We start from the raw sequence: 17,705 nt of genomic DNA on the forward strand, positions 1-17,705 counted from the left end.
TAGTCAATAACTAAGGGAAAGGCCCACTTTGACTACCTTGTACCTACCAGGATTTCTCTCTTCTCTGAGCACAGGACTGCAAAGAAAGAGTGGAACCTTACGAATATGGGTCTCCAGCAGCAAAGAAAAAGGAAATGGCTGTTGGGTAAGGAACCAAAAGTATCTGCTACACTTAGGATACCAATTCCTTGAGATCTAACTAGGGCTGCTTAGAATTCCTGTATTTGAATGCAGTATAATAAAGGAGGGAGTAACCTCAGTAAGTTTGTGTCCAGACAAGAGCTTTCATGGAAAACTCACTGAAATCCCGAAACAACAACAATAAAAAGGCAGTAAGATGTTCCAAGGTGAAAATTAGCATCACATGTATTGCAATAGTATTTAATATACAATTATTTCAAATACAATTATAAACACCCTGTTCTAAAAGCAAAATTACATGAGTGCAGTTTGTCTTTTGCAAAAGATTCTTGGGAATTTTCACACAGAGCACTTCCATTTGCTTTAGCAGGGCTAAGCAAAGCAGTGGTACATTTTTCCATCTTGCCTCTATCCTTAAAAATCCTTATTAGATGCAACAAAAATGGCATATTGAGTTCAAAATCTCATTTATGGTGCATTCAAAATACTTAACAATTCAATCTGTCTGACCTACTCCTATGTTCATGTTCCTGGTCATTCTCTGTCAATTACCTAGTACTCTCTTCCCTGCAAAATGAAGCCACTTTTTTTTTGTATTAGATTTTTGCCCACAGTTCAAAATCGTTTCAACTTGCAGCTGTGCTTAGGAGACTGGAAGATGCTAAAATTACAGAGAAAGGATATTGACTTAGGGATTGATTTTAAAATAATTGTGGAGCACTATTGGCTTAGAGAGTGTTAAGGAATACCAAAGAAAATTATATTAAGAAGCATTAAGAGGAGAACTTACGTTACCTTCTAAAACTCTAACTTAAATTCATATTTGGGCCTCTTGAGATTTCAAAACCTGCTGTTTGTTTCCCAGCTAGTAGAATGATTTTGCTTTGCATTTTAAAAGCCTACATTTTTTCCAAGCTACATTCTCTACTGGCTATTGCTCAGTGATATAGTCAATGATGATGAACATTGGAGACTTCAAGAAGTCTCACCCCTGTGCTGTGAACATATAGCAATTCTAGGCGTAGAACAATGCATTGTTTATGAAAACACTGCTATAAAGCTATGTGAACACGAGGGGAAAATTATTAGGAAAAACTAGAACATAGACTTTTTCCTGGGCAGAATAGCCATATTTATTCCTTAGAAGTGGGTGTATGATACAGTCACTCCTTCTGACTAAACTGAAAGGACTTCAAAATGTAACTCACAATCTCAGACCATTTATTTCAGATTACTAGAACAATCAGTTTATCTGTGAGGGATAGATGTGACATTCTTGTCAGAAAAAATGGAAGGCATAATTTAATTATTAAAGTTGTTATTTGAATACACATTTATACTCCTTGTTTGCAATGTTTCTCTTCCACCTATTCATTTGTCTGTTAAATCAAATACAGGGTTGAAATATTTGTAATTAATCAAAAGCAAGTCTGTAAACTGCCTTTGAAGAATTAAACTACCATATTTTATTTGTCAACTAAACTGTTATGTACAAATATCTACTCACAAGTGAAATTAAGACAAATCTTTTGCTATTATAGAAGTAGTCTGTTCTAAGCCAATACTTAAAATATTTCCACATATTAAAAAGTTGTATTCACCAAGCATCTCAGGCCACTGAATGTGATTAAGATTTGCCAAATGTACAACAATGGTCTTACAATAATAGCAACACTTTATCTCGTTGAAAATGATTTGGCCACAATACCTTAGCAAGACATAAACAACACAGTAACATCAATAACTGAAGATGGGACTTGTGCTCTGGGAACATAGAGTAGATATACTTTTCCCTATTCCTACTGCTACTTAAGTACAACTTAAAACCCTGGACATTGTATCTAAAACAAACATAAGACTCTGAAAGGCAGAGAGAAGAAAGCAGGCCAGCCAGTGACCTTGGGCTCTGAGGAACACCATGGTGGTTAGTTGCCTGGGTTTTCTTTTATGCCTCATATATCCCAGACTTGGAACAGAAGTCAGGTGCCCAGAAACATCCATGTCTAAAATATAAGAAGAAAATATTACTGTCTTAACCCATTAGGGTTACTACAACAAAATACCACATTCTGGGTAGCAACATAAATTTATTTCTCAGAGTTCTGGAGACTGGGAAATCCAGGCTATGTTCTCACATGGTAGAAGGGGGTGAGGTATCTCTCTGGAGCCTCTTTTATAAGGGCAATAATCCCATTCATGAGGACTCTTCCCTCATGACCTAATCACCTCCAAAGGCCCCACCTCCCTGAACAGCATCACATTGAGCATTAGGGTTTCAACATATGATTTTGTGGGGAATGCAAACATTCAGACTATAGCAATTATGAACAACTCCACATACATAAACTTGACAGCTTAGATGAAATGGACCAATTCTTTGAAAAACAGAAACTACCACAACTCATCTAATATTAAATAGATAATCTTAATTGCCCTATAACTATTAGGGAAATTGAACTTATAACTTAAAAACTCCCCCCCGCCCCACACACAATAAAAAATCTCCAGCTCCAGATGACTTCACTGGACAATTTTACCAAAGGTTTAAAGAAGAGTTAACACCAATTCCAAACAATATCTTACAAAAAACAGAAAAGGAGGAAACACTTCATAATTCATTTTTTTAGTATTTTTCAATATTTAAAAAAAATTGAGATATAATTGACATGTGCCATTGTTTTAGGAGTACAACAAATGATTTGACCCAATTCATTGCATGAAGCTAGTATTATCCTGATACCAAAACTAGACAAAACAACATAAAAAAAGAAAACTAAAGACCAATATGCCTTCTAAATATACACAAAAATCCTTAAGAAAATATTAGCCAATCAAATTTAGCAACACATAAAAGAATTATATACCATGACTAAGTGGGGTTAATTCCAGGGATGCAAGCCTGGTTCAACGTTCAAAAATCAGTGTAACTCACTGTATTAACAGGCTAAAAAAGAAAAATCGTATCAATAGACACAGAAAAAGCACTTGACAAAATCAATACCCACTTGTGATAAAAACTCAGAAAAATAGTAATATAGAACTTCCTCAATAGAGAAAGATAAAAAGCAGATAAAAAGTATCTACCAAAAATCTACATCTAATATTATATTTAATGGTGAAACACTGAATACTTTCCCTCTAAGATTGGAGGAAGGAAGTCTGTGCTTATCATTCTTATTCAACATAGTGCTGAAAGATCCAGCCAGTGCAAAAAAGCAAGAAAAGGAAATAAAATGAATACAAATTGGAAAGGAAGAAATAAAACTGTTTTTGTTCACAGATGACATAATCGTCTATACCGAGAATCCCAAAGAATCAATAAAAAAAAAAAAACTCCTGGAATTAATAAGCAATTATAGCAGGGTTGCAGGATGCAACGTTAATATATAAAAATCAATTGCTTTTCTATACACCAGTAATGAACAATTGGAAATTGAAATTAGAAGCATAATACCCTTTAAATCAGCACCAAAGTGAAATACTTAGATATAAATCTATCAAAATATGTACAAATCTATATCTTGTACTGAAAACTGAAAACCATGGATGAATGAAATCAAGGAAGGGGGCTGGCCCTGTGGCCCAGTGGTTAAGGTTGCATGCTCCTTCAGCAGCCCAGGTTTTTGCCAGTTCAGATCCTGGGTGCAGACCTAGCACCGCTCATCAGGCCATGCTGAGGTGGTGTCCCACATAGCACAACCAGAAGGACCTATGATTAGAATATACAACTATGTACTGGGAGGTTTTGGGGCGAAGAAGAAGAAAAAGATTGGCAACAAATTTTAGCTCAGGTGCCACTCTGTAAAAAAAATTTAAAAAGAAAAAAAAAGAAATAAAGGAAGGTCTAAATAAATGGAGAGATACTCAACGTTCATGGATAGGAAGACTCATTCAATATTGTTAAGATGTCAATTCTCCCCAATTTGATCTATGGTTTCAACACAATCCCAATCAAAATTCCAGCAAGTTATTTTTGTGGATATCAGCAAACTGATTCAGAAGGTTATATTGAAAGGCAAAAGACCCAGAATAGTCAACACAATATTGAAGGAGAACAAAGTCAGAAGACTGAAACTAACCAACTTCAAGATGTACTATAAGCTATAGTAATCAAGACAGTGTGGTAGAGGTAAAAGAATGGACACAGAGATCAATGGAACAGATTTGAGCCCAGAAATAGACTGATGTAAATATAGTCAATTGATCTTCAACAAAAGAACAAAGGCAATTCGATGGAGAAAGGATAGTCTTTTCAGCAAATGGCACTGGAACAACTGGATATCCACATGCAAAAAAATAAGTCTGGATACAGACCTTAAAACTTTCATAAAAATTAACTGAAAATGGATCACAGACTTAAATGTAAAACACAAAACTCTAGAACTCCTAGAAGACAACATAGAAGAAAATCTAGGTGATCTTAGATTTGGAGATGACTTTTTAGACACAACACCAAATGCATAATTCATGAAAGAAAAAATCAATATGTTGGACTTCATTAACATTTAAAACTTCTGCCCTATGTATAGCACCAAGAGCGAACCATAATGTAAACTATGGACTTTGAATGATTATGATGTGTCGATGTAGATTCATCAATTGTAACAAATGTACCACTCTGAAAGTTGAAAATGGAGGAGGCTATGCATGTGTGAGGCAGGGGGTATACAGGAAATCTCTGCATTCTTCCCCTTAATTTTGCTGTGAACCTTAAATTGCTCTAAAAAATAAAGTATTAAAACAAAACAAAACAAAACAATGTTCTCTATGAGAGTCACTGGTAAGAAAATTGAAAAATAAGCCACAAATTGGGAGATAATCTTTACAAAACATATATCTGATAAAAGACTGGTATCCAAAATATACAAAGAAATCTTAAAACTCAACAATAAAGAAGCAAACAACTCAAGTTAAAAATGGGCAAAAGTTCTGAACAGATACCTGACCAGAGAACATATACAGATTGCAAACAAGCGTATAAGATGCTCAACATCATATGCCATTAGAGAATTGCAATTAAAACAATGAGATACCACTACACACCTATTAGAATGGCTAAAATCCAAAACACTGAGAACCAAATGCTGGCAAGGATGTGGAGAAATCGGAACTCTCCATCATTGCTGGTGGGAATACAAAATCACTTTGGAAAACATTTTGGCAGTTTCATACAAAACTAAAAATATCCTTATCATATGATCTAGCAATTGCACTCCTTGGTATTTACCAAAATGAGCTGAAAATTTATATCCACACAAAAACCTGCACATAAATGTTTATAGCAGCTTATTCATAATTGCCAAAAATTAGAAGCAACCAAGATTCACCAATGGGTGAATGGATAACCAAACAGCACATCCATACAATAGCTTACTCAGTGACAAAAAGCAAAGAGCTATCAAGCTACAAAAAGACACAGGGTAACTTTAAATGCATATTGCTAAGTAAACGAAACAAGTGTGAAAAAGCAATATGCTAAATGATTCCAAATATATGACATTCTGTAAAAGGCAAAATTACGGAGATGGTGAAAAGATCACTGGTTGCCAGAGGTTTAGGAGGTAGGGAAGAACAAACAGATGGAACACAGACCATTTTTTAGGGCAGTAAAACTATTCTGTATGATACTGTAATGGTGGCTACATGTCATTATACATTTGTCAAAACCCATAAATGTATAACACAAAGAATGAACCTTAATGTAAACTATAAACTTTTGAGAGGATATGGGGAAATGGGAATGCTCATACACAGCCGGTGGGAGTGCAAACTGGTGCAGCCGCTATGGAAAACAGAATGGACATTCCACAAAAAAAACCCACTGCTGGGTATTTATCCAAAGAACATGAAAACATGAATGCGTAAAGATATATGCACCTCTATGTTCATTGCAGCATTATTCACAATAGCCAAGACTTGGAAGCAACCTAGGTGCCCATCAAGTGATGAATGGATAAAGAAGATGTGGTATAGATACACAATGGAATACTACTCAGCCATAAAAAAAGATAAAATCTTGCCATTTGTGACAACACAGATGGACCTTGAGGATATTAGGCTAAGTGAAATAAGTCAGAGGGAGAAAGTCTAATACTATATGATCTCATTCATAAGTAGAAGATAAAAACAACAACAAACAAACACATAGAGACTGAGATTGGATTGGCGGTTACCAGAGGGGAAGGGGGGCAGGGAGAAGGGCGAAAGCAGTGATTAGGCACATGTGTGTGGTCATGGATTGTAATTAGTCTTTGGGTGGTGAACACAATGTAATCTACACAGAAATCAAAATATAAGGATGTACACTTGAAAATTATATAATGTTACAAACCAATGTTACTGCAATAAGAAAACAAACTATGAATTTTCGTTAATTAATAATGAATCAAAACTGACTCATCAATTGTAACATATATACCACACTAAAGCAAGAGGTTAATAATGAGGAACACTGTGGGGGTGGGGGGAAGAGTATATGGAAACTCACTGTACTTTATAGTCAATCTTTCTATAAACCGAAAACTGCTCCGAAAATAAAGTCTATTAATTTTTTTTAAATGTGGTATATCCATACAATGGAATACTATTAAGTAACAAAAAGAACAAAATACTAATGCATGCTACAACACGGATGAACTTCAAAAACATAACCCTAAGTAAAAGAAACCAGATGCAAAAGGCATTGCAGTCATTTGTTTCTATGAAATGTCTGGAAAAGGCAAATGTATACAGACAGAAAGCAGACTGGTGGCTGCCTGGCACTAGTGGTGGGAGGGGACGCTGAATGCATATCGGTAAAAGGGACCTTTTTAGGATGTTGGAAATGTAAAAGTAGATTGTGGTATTTGCACAACTCCACAAATTGCTAAAAAGCATTGAATTGTGCATTTTTAAATGAGTGAATATTATGGGATGTAAATTATATCTCAATAGAGCTATTTAAAAAAAATTTATATATAAACAAAAGGTTAGCCATTAAACACATTCAGCTGGTTACCTATGGGTGTGGAGAATGAGGCCAAAAAAGAGTAAACAAATGAAATAAGAGATGGACCTTTCATGGCCCCAAATGATGAGACATGAACTAAAGAGTTTAACTCAAACTTCTGCACCTAAGTTCCAAATTATGGAAAGCAAGGAGGCAATCCACAGAAGAGGAAACCAAGTGGTGGTTTCCATATAAACGCAAATAAAAAGATGTTTACTCTCACTAGTAGTCAGGAAACTGCAGATGAAAGTAACAACTTTTTTTTTTTTTTAAAGATTTTATTTTTTCCTTTTTCTCCCCAAAGCCCCCCGGTACATAGTTGTGTATTCTTCGTTGTGGGTTCTTCTAGTTGTGGCATGTGGGACGCCGCCTCAGCGTGGTCTGATGAGCAGTGCCATGTCCGCGCCCAGGATTCGAACCAACGAAACACTGGGCCGCCTGCAGCGGAGCGCGCGAACTTAACCACTCGGCCACAGGGCCAGCCCCTCAACTTTTTTTTTTTAAAGAGTAGCACCTGGGCTAACAACTGTTGCCAATCTTCCTTTTTTTTTTTTAAAGATTGGCGCCTGGGCTAACAACTGTTGCCAATCTTTTTTTTTTTTTTTTCCTGCTTTATCTCCCCAAATCCCCCCTGTACACAGTTGTATATCTTAGTTGCAGATCCTTCTAGTTGTGGGATGTGGGACGCCACCTCAAAGTGGCCTGACGAGCGGTGCCACGTCCGCACCGGGATCCGAACCCTGGGCCACCGCAGCGGAGCACGAACTTAACCACTCGGCCACGGAGCCGGCCCTGAAAGTAACAACTTTTAATGCAACTAACAAAAACCAAAAGAGTGACAGGATTCAGTTCTGGCTAGGATGAGAAAGGGAGTGAGTTACCCTCAAATGATCAGCTTCCACCTTCTTGAAGGTAGTAACCTGGCAATGGCTACTAAAATTTTAAATACTAATACACTGTGACCCTATCATCTCACATTTTTAATCCTGCAGAAACAAAAGCACCACTGTGGTAGGATAGATGTAGAATGATATTTATTTTGACATTATTTGTAGTGACAAAAATAAAAGAAAGAGTTCTATTGTACATCAGTAGGGGAATGATTGAACAAGTTAAGATGCATACGTACCATAGAACAGTTATGTAGTTATTAAAAGAATATTATATCTATATCTTTTACATAGGTATAACTATGAGACATTATTAAGTAAAAAGAGGAAGTTGTGGAGTATTTTTACTAGAATGATCCTAGTTTTGTAAAAACACTACTACTGGGGCCGGCTCCATGGCTGAGTGGTTAAGTTTGAGTGCTCTGCTTCAGCAGCCTGGGGTTTCCCCAGTTCGGATCCTGGGTGTGGACATGGCACCGCTCATCAGGCCATGCTGAGGCGGCATCCCACATGACACAGCCAGAGGCACTCATAACTAGAATATAGAACTATGACCTGGGGGACTGTGGGGAGGAGAAGAAGAAGGCAAAAAAAAAAAAAAAGAAGAAGAAGATTGGCAACAGTTATTGTTATATTAACAGTTATATTAACAATATAACAGTTATATTAGCTCAGGTGCCATTCTAAAAAAATTTCAAAAACACTACCTGTATATCTGTGCTTGAACATTCCCATAACCATGGCGATGGTAACATTGGTTACTGAGTTGAGATAGGCAGAGAGAGTGTTGGGGAAGATTATTACTGTTTTCTTCACCCCTTTAGCATAATTTTAAGGATGGTGGTAATCTGTTACTTTTGCACATTCTTAAGAAAGCTTAATAAAGGATGTTTTTTATTTGCACGGACAAACCATTCAGTGCATCATTTCCATACACATATACTAGCGCAGAGGTAGAGACTGTATAAATCTTTCAACTCCACAGGATGTATTGTTGACCTCAATTAACTGCTGTTAATTTTTTTCCCATTTCTTTACTGTGGTAAAATACACTTAACATAAAATTTACCATCTCAACCATTTAAAAATAAACAGGTCAGTGGTATTAAATACATTCACAATGTTGTACAATGATTACCACTATCCATCTCCATAACTCTTTTCATCTTGTAAAACTGAAACTCTATACTCATTTCCCCCTCCCCCTACCCCTGGCAACCACAACTGTCTCTGTGATTTTGACTACTTTCTGTCTCTGTGATTTTGACTACTTTCTGTCTCTGTGATTTTGACTACTTAAAGTACCTCATATAAGTGGAATCATACAGTATTTGTGTTTTTGTGACTGGCTTATTTCACTTGGCACAATGTCCTCAAGGCTCATCCATGTTGTAGCATATGTCAGAATTTCCTTCTCTTTTAAGACTGAATAATATTCCACGGTACATACCACACCTTGCTTATCCACTCATCTGTTGATGGACACTTGGGTTGCTTCCCAGTTTTAGCTATTGTGAATAGTGCTGCTATGAATACGGGTGTACAAATATCTCTTTGAGACCCTGCCTTCATCTTTTGGGTATATGCTCTTTCCCACAGGAGTTGTACCATTTTATATTACCACCAGTCGTGCACAAGGATTCCAATTTCTCCACATCCTCACCACCACTTGTTATTTCTGTTTTCTTGATAATAGCCAGCTTAATGGATATCTCATTGTAGTTTTGATTTGCATTTCCCTAAGGATTAGTGATGTGGAGCATATTTTCTTGTGCCTGCTGGCCATTTGTATATCTTCTTGGGAGGAATGTCTATTCAAGTCTTTTGCCAAGTTTTGAATCAGGCTGTTTGTTTTTTGTTGTTGAGTTTTAAGAGTTCTATATATGTTCTGGATATTAATCCCTTGTCAGATAGAAGATTTGTAAATATTTTCTCCCTTTCTGTGGGTTGCCTCCTTACTCTGTGGATACTCTTCAAAACACAACTTTTTTAATTGAGGTAACATTGGTTTACAGAGCATTATGTAAATTTCAGGTGTACATCATTGTTTATATTTCTGTGTAGACTACATCGTGCTCACCATCTAAAGTCTACTCATCACCTATCACCATACACATGTGCCCTTCACTCTCCCCACTCCCTCCTTCCCCTGATAACCACTAATCTATTCTCTATATCTGTGTGTTTGTTGTTGTTTATCTTCCACAGAGGAATGAAATCATACAGTATTTGGCTTTCCCCATCTGACCTATTTCACTTAGCATAATGCCTGATACACAAAATTTAACAATTTTCATGATGTCCAATTTGTCTATTATTCTTTTGTTTCCTGTGCCTTTGGTGTTATATCCAAGAAATCATTGTCATGCCCTAAGTTTTCTTCCAAGAGTTTCATAGTTTTAGGTCTTACATTTAGGTCTTTGATCTATGTTGAGTTAATGTTTATATGTGGTATTAGGTAAGAGTCCAACTTTATTTTCTTGCATGTGGATATCCAGTTTTGCCAACATCATTTGTTAAAAACACTGTCCTTTTAGGGGCTGGCCCCATGGCCTAGTGGTTAAGTTCAGTATGCCCCGCTTCAGTGGCCCAGAAGTGGTATAGGTGTGGACCTATACCACTTCTCAGCAGCCATGGTGTGGCAGTGACCCACGTATAAAATAGAGGAAGATTGGCACAGATGTTAGCTCAGTGCAAATCTTCCTCAGCAAGCAAACAAACAAAAAGACCCCATTGAAAGGTCTTGTTATCCTTGTCAAAAATAATTTGACCATATATTTGAGGGTTTATTTCTGGGCTCTCTATTCTCTTCAATTGGTCTATATGTCTGTGTGTATGTCAGGACCACACAGTTTTGATTACTGTAGCTTTGTAGTAAGTTTTGAAATCAGCAAGTGTGAGTCCTTCAGTTTTGTTCTTTTTCAAGATGGTTTTAGCTATTCAGGGATTCTTGAGATTCCATATGAATTTTAGGATTTATTTTTCTATTTCTGCAAAAAAAATATCACTGGCATTTTGATAGGAATTGCATTGAATCTAGAGATCACTTTGGGTAGTACTGATATCTTAACAATATTGTCTTCCAATCCATGAGCTTGATATGTGTTTCCATTTGTTATGTCTTCTCTAATTTCTTTCAGCAACATTTTGTAGTTTTAATTGTACAAGTCTTTTGTTTCTTTGGTTAATTCCTAAGTATTTTATTCTTTTTTGATGCTTTGTAAATGGAATTGTTTTCATAATTTCCTTTTCAGATTGTTTGTTGTTAGTGTATAGAAATGCAACTGATTTTTGGAAGCTGACTTTATATTCTACTACTTTGCTGAATTCATTTATTAGTTCTGCTACATTGCTGAATTCATTAGTTCTAATAGGTTTTTGGAGAGAATCTTTAGGGTTTTCTACATATACAATCATATCATCTGTGAACATAGATAATTTTACTTCTTCTTTAAAATTTGGATGCATTTTATTTATTTTTAAAATATCTTTCTCTTGCCTAATTGGTCTGGCTAGAAGAACTTCTAGTATTATGTTGAATAGAAGTGGCGAAAGTGGACATCCTTGTCTTTCACAAGGAAAGTGCCATAAATTTTTTAAAATTGTGGTTGCTCAATAAATATGAATGAGTGAATGAATGGCTAGATCAGTCAGTGAGTGAGTAAAACAAATGGGTGTGGTAAACAGCCTTCAAGATGGCCACCAATGATCTGCACCTCCTGGTACCTTTATGTAGTTTCCTCCTACATTATACCAAGTTGGTTGGTGTGACTAATAGAATGTGGCAGAAGTGATAGCATATAAATTAAAGATCAGATCTAAAAGACAATAGAGTTTCCATATTATGTTGATGGTGCTATCTATCTACTATTTAGCTATCTTTTGCTGATTGCTTGATCTGTCATGGTAGGAGCAGCCCTATGGAGAGGCCTATGTGATGAGGAACTGAGGCCTCCTGACAACAGCCAGGTGAGTGAGCTTAAAGGCAGGTTCTCCAGCCAGTCAAGCCTTCAGATGACTACTGCCGCAGCCAACATCTTGACTGCAACCTCACAAGAAAATCTCAGACAGAAGCATCCAGCTCAACTAAGCTGCTCCTGAATTCCTGACCCTAGAAATTGTATGAGATAATAAATGTTTGTTGTTTTACACTACTAGGTTTGAGGATAATTTGTTATGCAGCAATAGATAATATAGAGAGCAAATGAGTGAGTGAATGTGAAATAAGACAGCACAGCAATCATCAAAACAATACAACATAGATCAGGGTAAGACATGCAGTTTTCTAAGGAGGTAGTGAAAGAGTATCAGGATCTCCTGAAAATAAAGAATACCATATCTTACTTTGCATCCTGTTTTAGCAATGACTTTGTCCTGACAAATGCAAGGAAAGAAAAAATAGAAAGACAACGATCTACATAGTCATTATTAAGGGCCCCTCCCAAGACCCATCATACCTAGGTCCCACAATGCTTGAAATTCCACTATTAGAGGGCCATTCCTTTGAGTCCCTTTTCCCATAATCCTCTTTATAAATATGTTAAAAGTTTCATAAAAATGCTCTCACAAAAAATACCAAATATGTGTACAATGAAAAAGTGAGAGATATAAAAAAGGAAAGGCTTTTTGCTAAAAGTAGAAGCATTACTTTAAATATTTACAACTGTTTTTCCTCACTTTTCCAATCTTAAGTGAAATAGAAATAGTTTAATCAGCTTTCTACACTATGTAAAATTAAATTTACTAATATTACAATAATATACGATCATTTTCATTGCCCAAATTAACATCCATAATTCAGGAAAGTCTTTTTTTCTATCTAAGTTAAATATTTCTTGAAAAAACTCACTGAAAGCAATTTTTCCTTCCGGATATTTCAAGAGTCTTCTTTGTTCCCTATAGTTTCTTCATCTTGGGATGATTCACAAACATTTTCTTCATAAGGATGGTACAGCTGCTCCATTTGCTGAGTGAGCATCTGAATTTCCCACTGAAGACTTTCCATTCTCTATAGTAAAAGAAAAAAAACTTCTTGATAGTTATCAGTTATGTTTATGGTGACAAAATCAAAATTAAAATTCAAAGCCACAGAGTTTACCCAATTGGCTAATATTAAAATCTACATCTTAAAAAAGAAACAAATTTGCAAGAATAAGTTTTCTGTCAGTACACTTACAGACTTCCAAGATTGCTCATTTGCACCGGTTTCCTGAATTCTCTCTTTCACAGCTTTCTCTGCGGTTGGTATGGGGATGACACTGTTACTTAGAAGAATAGCGAGCTGACTGAGCAATTTCTGATAGTGGGATTGCACAGTTTTAGTTTCCCAGCTGAATGAATATGGAGGTCTAACTATTTGTTTTTCCTTATGGATCAAATCTTGTTCACATTTATCCCAAATTTTCTACCCATCTTTTGGTCCTTCAGAGTGAAAAGTGTTGTCTTTCTCAAATTTTTTGGCCAGGATAGCTTCATCCTTATCCTAAATATGCCAACGCACACATTAAACTTCCCATTTGGAATTTAATACGAAACATCTATTTCCCTTCTTTTGAAATATAAATACAGTCATAGCATGAAGCCTCAGGACAGAAAACCCCACGTGAAAAGAAAGAGTTATTGAGTCATACAACTGACACTAGGGCATACTCCAAAAGAGCAAACTGTATTGGTGGCAGGTGTTGAAATGATGGTACTCGGAAGTCATTTCCAGAATTCAGTAACTGAGCCTGGAGAAGGAAAATTTTAAAGGAGGTTAATAAGATAAAAGTTAGAAAACAGTAGGTTTTAGCTCAATAAAAATAAGAACTTTTTTATAATTAGAGCTGTTTGAAAATATAATGGCTTTTTTTAGGAGGGAGGGTAGTAAGTTCTTTGTCATTGGAAACATTTCAATAGAAGTAGATAAATACCTGTAAAGAATGTTGACTGAGAAATTGGTATATGAACTTTAATACTGCACCCACTCCTAAGATTTTATATTTCTATGTTACAGATGAAAAAAATACAAGTTCAGGGTCACAATCAGAGTTCATGATAGAGTTGAGAATTAGAATATGAGACTTCTAAATCCCAACATAATGCTCTGAACCAGAGTTAGATGAACGTCGTGTAGTTTAGAAAAAGTATGCCAAAGAAGCAAAAGAGTCTTTGAGTCCTATGTTAAGTGAATAAGTGAGAGGAGAATAAACATTTTCAAAGGCAAGAACAGGGTAGAAGAGGAAAAGTCCATGCTAAATGAAGTAAGTCAGAGGGAGAAAGTCAGATACCATATGATCTTACTCATAAGTAGAAGATAAAAACAACAACAAACAAACACATAGCAACAGAGACTGGACTGGTGGTTACCATAGGGGAACGGGGGAGGGGGGAGGGCAAAAGGGGTGATTAGGCTCACAGGTGTGGTGATGGACTATAATTAGCTTTTGGGTGGTGAACATGATGTAATCTACACAGAATTTGAAATATATTATGATGTACATCTGAAAGCTATATAATGTTATAATCCAGTGTTACTGCAATAAAAAAAAAAAGGTAACGATTGAGTAGACCATATTAACCAGATTCAGGTTTGTCATTTGCTAAGGAATGGAGACATATTTTCCTCTCATTAAAAAAACACTACCTAACGAAAAAAAAAAAAAAAAAAGAGAGGAAAAGTCCAAAGAATAAGAATTAACAAAACAAAGAAATGAGTTTATCATTTTATTTCAATTCAATATGTATTTATTTCGTACACTCTGTATATATAATGTAGTGCTAATATTCCTGAGAATACAAATTAGATATTGTCTACTCACAACATTAATAAGTATAATCATAAGATAAAATATGTGCCACAACAAATATAAACATTTTCCATGAGAATTGGAGAATAAAGAGGTCATCTGGGATAGAGATGACCTAAGGGACCAGAAAAAAGTTTCCAAAAAGAGATGTATTTGAAATGGTTCTTGAAAAATGGATTCATTCATTCAACAATCAATAAATTTACCTCAATGTTGGTTTGGTCATTCATTCCACAAATTTATTTAAATATTTTAGACATATTTATTCAATGTCTGCTAAATTTCAAACATTGTTCTAGCTGTAAGTATTCAGCAGTGAACAAAATAGATAGAAATCTCTGTCCTCATGGAACTTATATCTAGCAGGGGTTAGGTTGGGAGAGAAAATAAATTAAATTGATGTCATATAGTATATATTCAACAGAGATAAGAACTTTGGAGAAAAATAAAATAGCAAAGGGGGACAGTGAGTGTAGGGAGCGTGAGGGAAGTGTAACTTCAAAGAGAGTGGTAAGAGAAGACCTCAGCAAGAAAGTGACATTTGAGCAAACACTGGAAGGAGCTGGTGAGGAGTGCATCGTGCAGATGTCTGGAGGGAGAGCTGTAGGAAGAGGAATAGCAAATGCAAGGCATGACACGGAGGTGTGAAAGGTGTCTCTGAAGAAGGGTATGATGAGAATGAGAGAGAAAGGACAGTAGACGAGGTCCGAGGAGACAGGAACCTTAACGTGTGAAACCGTGTAGGCCACTCCAAGGCCATTGTAAGGAAATTGGAGTCCTTTGGATTAAAATTTCCACAGGAGTGGTAGAAGTCTACATAGAGGCAAAAGGAAGAACACCGATGGAAAAGCAAAGGTGGTTGGGGAACTTCTGATGGAGAAGCAGGGGTGAGTGGGGAAATTATGAGGAGCACAAGAACACTTTCCAGGATCACAGAGGATCTAGAGGAGTGAGGGAGATGAATAGGGTGGGAAACATAACAAGAAAGGCCTAGATATAACACTGAAGCGTTGAAACTTAATTTGTGGGGCAGTGGGAAGCCATAAAAAGTGTGAGTGAAAACATGGAAGCTGTACTTCACAACAATTAGGATAATTGGAATAATAGAGCCTGGCAGCTAATAAATGCAGAACAAATACTACAATTTCAAATACCAGCATTTTGCCACTCCTAATGAAATAGTTAATTCAGGCAAGGATCATCAATGAATGCTAAAGCCATTAAGTGGAAAATTGATGGCAAACTGGATAATCTCATAGTGACTTAATAATGGCTATAAAAGATTGCATAAATAACAACCTCAATAATGTAAAAGTAGAAGTTTAAATGACAGAAGTCTGTAAGTAGAATACAGTAGAGAACTAAAGGAAAGGGCAAGGACAACAAAATCATCATTTTACTAAACAAAAGATCAAGAGATGTCATAGTTGAGAGAATAAGAAAAAAATGTCAGATATTAAGTCACAAAGATAACCATTGGAGGCACTAAAAATCATATAATTGTACTAGGAAGGTGGGGGAAAAGAGATGAAGAACTAGTATGAGTTATCTACATCTTCTGCCATAGCTGGAAGTCAGGAGTTAATTTCTCAAGCTGAATTCAGAAAGGGGAAAGCTCTTCCTTGTGACAGAATGCCAATAATATAGAAGTAATGATGGAGTTAGGAAATCCCCATTTTTCACCCATCATAATAAAATTTGATTCAGGCAAGAATCATCAATGGATGCTAAATACATAGGGGGAAAGTTTGATGAGAGACAGAATTTTACTCAATATTAGTTTCTCTCCACAATTTACTCATTAATCACAAAAGGAAAAACAATAACTATACACTGGAGAAAAGTAACAACACCCTAAGCAAGTCATCAAAGTTAGCATGAGCAATAAAGGGCAAACAGATATTATGTGCCTCTAGATATGATAGCCTGAGAAAGACAAACTATTGGTCATGTAGTATTCTAGTCAAAAATGCATAACCTGAATCTAATCATGAGGAAACAATATCAGATAAACTCAAATGAAGGACACTCTAAAAATCAATTAGCCTTTACTTTTCAAAAGTTTCAATATCTTTAAAGACAAAGGAAAAGCAGAGAAATTATTACAAATGCAAGAAGACTACAGAGACATGGAAACTAAATGCAATTCATGATCCTGGACCGGATCCTGTACCAGAAACAAAATAATGTTATAAACTGATAAAATTGGAATATGGAATCAATATAAAATTTATTGAATTGTTTCTAGTTCAGACAAGATGAAATAAGAATATTCCACCCTATTCTTTTTTAAAAAATTATTTTATTGAGGTTATAATGGTTATAAACCATTAAACATAAACATTGTGTGATTTCAGGTGTATATTATTTACCATTTTCTGTATAGACTGCATCATGCTAACCACCAATTGTCCAATTTTTATCCGTCACCATACATATGCACCCCTTTACCACTTTCACCCACCACCCAACCCCCTTCTCCTCTGGTAACCACTAATCTGTTCTCTTTGTCATTGTGTTTGTTTATCTTCCACATATGAGTGAAATCATATACTGTTTGTCTTTCTCTGTCTGGCTTATTTTGCTTAACATAACACCCTCAGGTTCCGTGTATGTTGTTGCAAATGGGATGATTTTATGTTTTTCTGGCTGAGTAGTATTCCATTGTATATATATACCACATCTTCTTTATCCATTCATCAGTGGATGGGCACTTGGGTTGTTTCCAGGTCTTGGCTATTATGAATAATGCTGCAATGAACACAAGGGTGCATAAGTCTCTTTGAATTGTTGATTTCAAGTTCTTTGGATAAATACCTAGTAGTGAGACAGCTGGGTTATGTGGTATTTCTATTTTTAATTGTTTGAGGAATCTCCATACTGTTTTCCATAACAGCT

General features: G+C 35.9%; 1 long non-coding RNA gene across 1 annotated transcript; it reads right to left on the minus strand.

Annotated features, from left to right (window-relative positions):
• Window positions 1-444: 444 nt before the first annotated feature.
• Window positions 445-13,742, minus strand: LOC124231041 (uncharacterized). Its single transcript, XR_006886363.1, has 3 exons — window positions 13,196-13,742; window positions 12,869-13,027; window positions 445-2,144 (listed from the first exon to the last, which is right to left on the minus strand). It is a non-coding gene; the product is annotated as an uncharacterized LOC124231041 (long non-coding RNA).
• Between the last annotated feature and the right edge of the window lie 3,963 nt (window positions 13,743-17,705).

Source organism: Equus quagga, chromosome 20 (genome assembly GCF_021613505.1).
Source record: "Equus quagga isolate Etosha38 chromosome 20, UCLA_HA_Equagga_1.0, whole genome shotgun sequence".
Taxonomy (NCBI): domain Eukaryota; kingdom Metazoa; phylum Chordata; class Mammalia; order Perissodactyla; family Equidae; genus Equus; species Equus quagga.